The sequence below is a fragment of the Phyllostomus discolor genome, chromosome 5 (assembly GCF_004126475.2).
Source record: "Phyllostomus discolor isolate MPI-MPIP mPhyDis1 chromosome 5, mPhyDis1.pri.v3, whole genome shotgun sequence".
Classification (NCBI taxonomy): domain Eukaryota; kingdom Metazoa; phylum Chordata; class Mammalia; order Chiroptera; family Phyllostomidae; genus Phyllostomus; species Phyllostomus discolor.
In genome coordinates this window covers 59,092,517-59,100,653 of record NC_040907.2, presented here as the reverse complement: position 1 = coordinate 59,100,653, position 8,137 = coordinate 59,092,517, and the positions used below count along the sequence as shown (strand labels likewise).

Here is an 8,137-nt window from a genome sequence, read left to right as displayed (position 1 = left end):
TTCATACTTATTTCTGTACTAATCAATATGTCTATAATTTTTCAGTGCCTATTAAGTACAATTTATCATATTGTTCAGATATCTGATGGAATTCATCACTTTGATTTTTTTTTGCAGAACTCTCATTATATGTTTCTGATCCAATGTGTTTTGGTTATTCTTCTGGTCTACCACATAGCTTTAGTCCTGGAATTCCCTGCCCAATCATCTCTTGCCTTTTTTTATTGTTTTCAATTTCCAGTTTCTTTGATCTCATGTCTTGTCCTTTCTTCCTTAACTTTCTCATTTTGGTCAGTTACTAATCAGGTGTTCAAAGATGGACTTTTTTTAGGAAATTATATGTATAAATATATATATTTGCATCTTAACATTGGATTAATAATTTTTTATTATTGGATTCTATGATAAACCTAAGTTTCCCTCAAAATTTTGAAATCATTACTCTTTTTGTTTTCTGTCAGTATTTCTTTTGAAAGTCTCCTGGCTTTAACTCTTTGTATGAGAACTATCTTATTTTTCTTCTCTTCAAGGTTAGTGGTTTTCCCTTAATCTGTTTCATTGTGAAAATTTAATGACAATTATGCATTTTAATCACTATTTTAACACATTCAGTGTAATACATATTTGAAAACTTTCTTCAATCTCTTTCCTCTATTTTCTTTTTCTGTTGAATCAACTTACTAATCATTTTAAAACAAAATAACCGTGTCCTATTTTCTAACTCTGGATCTTTTTGTTAAGATCTTCTTAACTTTTATCTCTCATTCTTTCCCTACAAAGTAAACTTTGTATAGTTTATTTCAGTGATATGACAGTTAATCGATAAGGACATCCATGTGTTAATGATTGGCAGCTCCACTGACTTACATTCATCTGTTGTTATATACTTTTCTTCCTTGCCCTTACAAGGAAAGAATTATATGTGCTCCCATCTCAGGCAACACCATTACTTCATTTATTTATTCATGTTTGCATTCATTTATATGTACATATATTTGTTTAACAAATATTTATTGTGTATTTATTATATGCTTACCACCTAGCTCTGTTATAGTTGGGACAACAAATATAAAAATATATATCTGCCTCATAGAGTCTATTTGAGGGGCTGAGAAGACAATTAAAATTATGTTTGATAGTAAATTAGAAATTTATAACTCCAGTTTTACCCACCTTTAAAAAGATGTTGCTCCAGCAACCAATTCCCTCATCTCTTATATTATCAACCTCATTACCTACTGAGTCATCTCTGTTAGCAAATGAACTCTCTATGTTATACCCCAACTTAGAACAAAAGTTCTTAGACTGTATTGTTTCCCTTTATCTACTGGCACATTTCTCTGCCCCCCTTTAGAGCAAAACTCCTAGAATCTGTTGTCTCTACTCACTTTCATTGCTTGCCCACTTTCTATGTCTTTTTACTCCATCACACTATGAAACTGCCATTATCAAGGCCACCCCTTTACCAAGACTAATGGACAATTTTTAGCCCTACCATTACCTCACCTTCTTATTAGAAATAGTTGATCATAAGTTTCTTTTTGAAATACTTTCTTCACTGGACTATCAGACTACTGTCCTTGTTTCTGTCTTAGTTTCACTTTCTGACTAAACTCTAAACACTGGTATGGCCAATTATATAGAGCCTTAGCTCACTGCTCTTAACCCACTTCTCTTCACTAGGTGAACTCTTCCAATTCTGTGTCTAAAGGCCATGTGTATGATAATGTGCTCCAAACCCATGTAACCAGCTGCCTATGTTTAATGTCTTCATTAGAATAACAACTAATAACAACTAACAGTAATTGAGTACTTTTTATGAGCCAGAAACTGTTCCAAGGACAGTTAAAACATGAGTTCATATATTTGATCTTCTAACCACCAATTTTATAAATGATGACATTGAACTGCAGAGTGATTAATTCAGTTCTTAATATCATGTAGCTAGTAAATGATTTAACTAAATTTAACCTAAACTGTCTGGATCTACCTGCCTATACTCTTACTGAATGTACTATATTTCTTCTGACTAATTAACAGCTGGCATTTCATACTAAATACAGCAAGAGGCTTAAATTGTTTTCTAGTATGAACCAATGCCACATGTATGTGTGTTTGTATATGAATATACAACTTATATTTAAAGATTATATAGATATATTCTCAGGACAAAATTTGAAGTAGTAGTTGATTTCCAAGACAGCCAACAAATATACACTCTCCTGTAATAATATTTTGTCTGTCTTTTGTTTCCATTCAGTTGAAAGATGGTCACAATAAGTATTAATGTTAAGGAATTGGGAAGGAAAAAACCTAGAGTCTGTGGTAAAGTTGAAAGAAATATTTATAAATATGAAAGTAAAAACCTGTTATGTATACAAATTAATTGCTAATCAAACATAAATTATTTCCATGAGTGTTATTTATTATTACTGAATAAAATTGAATATGATACAAATAATCTGAAAGTATTTCTACAGGATAACTGAACATGTTTCTGGTTTCATGTGACATTTTGTTATTGATTTCATGTAATTTGGAATGATACCATAACTGAAATAGTAATAGACTATATTAATAACTGCAAGCAGCACAAATTGACTACAAACAGCATGAGAAGACTACCCAGTTACAGCAGACAATACTGGGCTACTGGTGATTGATAATGATCTTAGACATAATGAATGTCAGGTCTTCCATGAACCAGGAAGATTTGGTCCATGTATTTGAGAACTCACAAATTGTTGGAATCCACAATTCAATACCTGCTCAAATCAGTTACTTTTTATTGTTATTATTGAATATATCAGGAGAAAACAACTGAAAATCAATTCTTTAATTTCATAGGCCACTTTTGAAATTCAGGTGAATTTATGACACATTGATCATGAACATAAAAGTTATTAGAAGCAATTGTTCTATAATAAAAATTGAGTGCACATAATGTGGTTATAACACAAACATCTGCCACTCATGCAGACATCATTCTGTAAAGCCATCTAACTAACTATATTTTCCTCTCTGATTGTATCAGGGTAGCTTGCGGCATGACAGTGATTTGAGTGACAGGCGTCCACCTTGACATAGGGCAATGCATACTTATGTTTGTTTGTGGAAATTATCCCTCCTTGAAAAATGTAAATTTTTAAATTGGTTTTTATTGCAAAGAGGTCTATAAAGAAGCAATGTTTTTGTCTTCCCTCCTTAAAAAGAGTTATAATCTCCAGCTTTCATAAAAATTTCACCAACTTTTTAAATTGACTTTTTGGTTTTGTAATGCAAAGAACATAAATTATTTAAAAGTTTGAGATAGGTTTTCTATACATATATGTGTATATGTATGTATGTATGTGTGTATGTATATACATATATATAGGCACACACACATATATATAATAGAAAAGACAAGGTTTAAGAAAAAGCATAGCATTCACTATATTTAAAAGAGGTTAACATCCTTATATCTACATCCACAGAAACAACAAAAATCACTTTTAAATTTTAAAGTTATGTTTTACAGGGTACTATATACAATATGCAACTATAGAGAATCCTTATGGAGAATGTTAGCATGTTAGATTTTGTGGGGGAGACTTTTGAGGACACCTGATTTGATCTGGAAGGCAATGTGGAAATTTCCTCAAAGGTAGTCCTGTCAGAGGATCTTCCAGCATTTGTGCAAACATTTACCTGGACAGGAAATTTATAACTTCATTAGGAAATATTCTATATTAGAAAAAATGCTGTTGTAGAAGGATTTGCTAATATTAAGGCAACACCTGTTTTGCCTTCACTTCACAGGAAGGTCTTCCAAAGCTATAAACCACAACAAAATACCTTACAACAGACTGTTAAAATCCCTATAATCACGTGAAATGTTATTTTGATGTTGAAGTTTAACCACTTCAATTGTTCACACAAATATTATTAAAAACCCTTAACAAATCAGAATTTCAATAACATCCTGATAAACTAATTGCAATGTCTTTAAGTACTGAAATTACTTTTATCAGAACATATCAATTCTTAAGTTTGACAACTCTGAAAAAAATCGTAGGCATGTAGAAAAAAAAGATGCATAAGGATTTGGATCTCTGCTCTCTCATTTGGTTTCTCTTTTGACCATATCTGCATTTCCTCTCAGTGTAGCAGATATAATGGGTCATATATCAAACATTGTAAACAGCTTTCTACCACCAGAGCTCCCTGGAGGCAAAATGTAGTTCCTCGCCAATAAACTAATGTTCTCTTCAATTATATCAATCTGTAAGTTGACTTTATATATGTTTATTTTCCAAGCAGTAAATTGATTTGTGAGGAGGAGAGAGAATTTAAAAAAGGAGAAAACAATGCATAGATTTCAATAGTCTTGTATTACTGCATCACTGTGCTGTGCTAAAGAAAAAACAAACATTTATTATTTTAAATCCAATCACCTCAAGGATAATTTGATCCTCATGACTATATTTTTGTCTTTAAATACCTGATGCTTTATGAGTATAGTTATTAACCAGGAAAGTTCCAGTGGATTGTTTAAAAAAGAAGATAGGAATTTAGAATTTAGTTCAACCACATCATTTTAATGTTGATTAAACTGAGAAGACATGAGTAAACCTCACTTCCTCTGACTCAAAATTCTGATTGTTTGAACAATGTAGGAAAAACAATCAGAAGGTTCATTAAAAATTTTGTCGAGTCATGCATTTTTTAGCTTTTCATACACAAGTCTATGCTATGTTAAGAAAAAAGACAAATTCTGACACATTCCTGGCTAAAATGTTCCCTCTGCACTTTAAGTTAGGAGGAAGGGGATAGTAAGTAAGGAACGTGGTAAGACCTACGTATTGCTCTGTCAAGTATGGGTAACAAAAAATAGGTATATTACATATTTTTAAGAGAACTTATGTTTTCTGGTTTGTAATGGGTAGAAGAGGGAAGCTAATTCTCTCAAACCTAGTCGTTTCCACACACTCCTAAAATACATGTAATCATTTAATCAAGTAAATCTTAGGGGCAGAGCATAAGCAAAAATAATAGTTTAATAGAGATAAGAAAAATGGAAGTTTTCTTTCTATAGGAGATGAATCCAGTGTAAAATATGGAAATAATTTATTTTGCTAGAGTTGTAGAAAAGAAAACTAATAGGATGAAAACATGTAAAACATAAAGTGTCCAGATGTCACCCATCTGTATGAGTGGTAGAAAAAGAATTAATGACTCTTTCAGTACCTGAAAGCCACGAATTGATGATCCCTTTCTATCTTGTCTCTCAGGTTAACTAGAATGAGAATTATTAACTATTTAAAAAATGGGAGCTACTTTAATGAAAGTATTTGTTGTGTTTTATTTTGTGTTGTTTTTACTGAGTGGCATTCTTGGTGGTACTCCATTTAAAAAAATTATTATTATCCTTTCATAATGACAGGCTTTGTGAAGAAAAATAGTACTCTTTCTCTGTATGAAGAGAATGAATTAAAGGGAATCTAGAGCCAACATACCCATTATGATGCAGTTGGTTGGTATAGAAAACAGAAACATAATGGGATAAAGCATTAAAATAATAAGAAAAAAAGTGTGAAGGTTGAATTCAGTGAGAGAAGGCAGTACAGAAACACTGTGCATTTTTTCAGAGCACTGGGAATATTTGCTGAAAGAAGAAAGCCTTTTAGCAATAACAGAGAGATGACAGAGATACAGACACAGGTGATAGAGATAGAGAAGGTGAGAAACACACAAGGAAAAAGTGAGGGAAATATAGTAACTCCCATAAAATTTGAGAGCTAAGGTAAGCAAGGCTGCAGGAAGAAAGCCTGTTAATAATAGTCTCAGGGAAGGAAGCAAAAATTATTAAAAATAGAAATAACTTGATACTTTATCATTGTCAGAGGTGTGCAGTTCTGAAGTCCCTGAAGTATATAGAGTACATAAGAGATTTTTTTTAAATGTCAATAGACCAAGAAAACAGATATGTTTGTGCAGAACTGGCAGATTTTAGGGAATAGACACATGCTGTCTTTGTAGGTGATCTTATTCAGTCATTTGGCTTTAAATGCCATCTATATGCTAACAATGACAAATTTATAACTACAGAACAAGCCTGAACCCTAAACATCATACCTGGCTCAAAACAAACATTACCCTTAATAACATTTCCTAGTGTCTCTCCCCATGAGCCTGACGTTCCTCCATGATTTTCCACCTCCTTTAAAGCTTTATATACTGAGCAGGAAGAGTAGAAATGAGAAAGCAGAAGAATTTCAAAGAATAACATGCTCAAAGAGTGACACCTGACTTCCACACACCCCTTCACCAGTTCTCTACTGCTTCTTCTCCACACTTCTCTGCCTCTTTTAATGGTACCATTATTCACACATTTGATGCCCACACACCTAGGAGTCTCTTTTTCATTTTTCCTCAGATATAACTTTCAATTCATCATCAAATTGACTGTATCTACAAATTCCTTAACATTAATACTTTTATTGTGACCATTCTTCCACAACTCATTAAGACTGGAGTATGAGGTATTAGAAATAATACTCATTTAGCCTCTGAGATCTCTGGGAAGACTTGGTGACTGTTAGTTCCAGCTGCCTTCTTGTCCCCAGCTTTAATGAAACCCACAACAACTGTCTCATGTCACGAACAGCAAAACAGCCCAGAGGAGGATAATCAGAGACACTGTCAACACACATGAGCTTGCCAGGGACCGTATCAATAATGGGACCATCACCATATTTCAAAAAATTTGGGGCCTCTTCCAGTTTTGTCCCACAACAATGATTAATCAATCCCCTTCAGCTCAGCAAATGTGCAAGCAACCTCAGCTGTCTGACCACCCAGCACAGGTGCATATCTAGCATTGACTTAGCCTGGATGATTTGGGATGATCACTTGACCTGTGAGGCCATCTACTTTCATTGGTGGGTCATTTTTGCTGTCACCAGCCACATGGCCATGATAAACATTGTTGTCAGATATGTTCTTGATATTGAAGCCTACACTGTCCCCAAGAAGAGCTTCACTGAAGCTTCAACATGCATTTCAACAGACTTTACTTCAGTTGAAACGTTGACTGGAGCAAAGGTGGCCCCTATGCTCCCGTCAGCCCACAGGGACAGTAACAATACCACCAATTTTGTAGACATCATGGAGGGGCAGATGAAGCTATTGTCAAGGACAAGTTGGTGACAAGATGCAATCCAGAGCTTTAAGCAGCAAGATCCCACTGGCATTGCTGTCTTTATATGTGACTTTCCATCCCATGAACCAAGGCACGTTGTTGCCATTCCAACCAGAAATTGGCACAAATGCTACTGTGTCAGGGTTGTAGCCAATTTTCTTACTGTAAGAGGTGACTCCTTTAACAATTTCCTTGTATCTCTTCTGGTTGTAGTGTGGCTCAGTGGGATCCATTTTGTTAACACCAACAATCAGCTGTTTCACACCGATGTGGAAGCCGGAAGGGCATGCTCAGGAGTCTGCCCATTCTCGGAGATCCCTGCTTCAAACTCACCAACACCAGCAGCAACAATAAGGACAGCACAGTCAGCCTGAGAATTGCCTGTGAACATGTTTTTGATAAAATCTCTATGTCCTTGGATATCAATGATGGTCACATAATACTTGCTGGTCTCAAGTTTCCACAGGGAGATATCAATAGTGACACCACACTCATGTTCAGCTTTCGGTTTATCTAAAACTCAGGCACACTTAAAGAAGCTTTTCCTTGCCTCAGCAGCCTCCTTCTCACAAATTTTGGTGGTTCTTTTGTCAACGCTACCACATTTGTACATCAGATGTTCAATAGTGGTAGACTTTCCAGAGCCTATGTGTTGATGTTGATATGAGTCTCTTCCCATCATGGCTTTGATTTAGTGCTGGTTTTCGTGATACCTGTGTTCTGGTGGCAAACACATTGTGAAAAATCCTATTACTTTATTTTTTATTACATTCCAATAATAACTCTATTTGGGGAAGATTACAAAAAAAGAGACATATTTGAATATTTTTAAGGGTAAATCAACTTAGAAAGCCAGTTTGGCAATATTTATCAAAAATATTATGAAATGTTCACAGGCTTTGAACTCAAGTATCCATTTCTAGGAATTTACCCTGAAGAAAAGACCTATAAAAG

The 8,137-nt window shown here is 34.2% G+C and overlaps 1 pseudogene; it reads right to left on the bottom strand.

The window, feature by feature from the left end:
• Positions 1-7,173: 7,173 nt before the first annotated feature.
• Positions 7,174-7,862, bottom strand: LOC114496290 (annotated as a pseudogene).
• Positions 7,863-8,137: the final 275 nt, after the last annotated feature.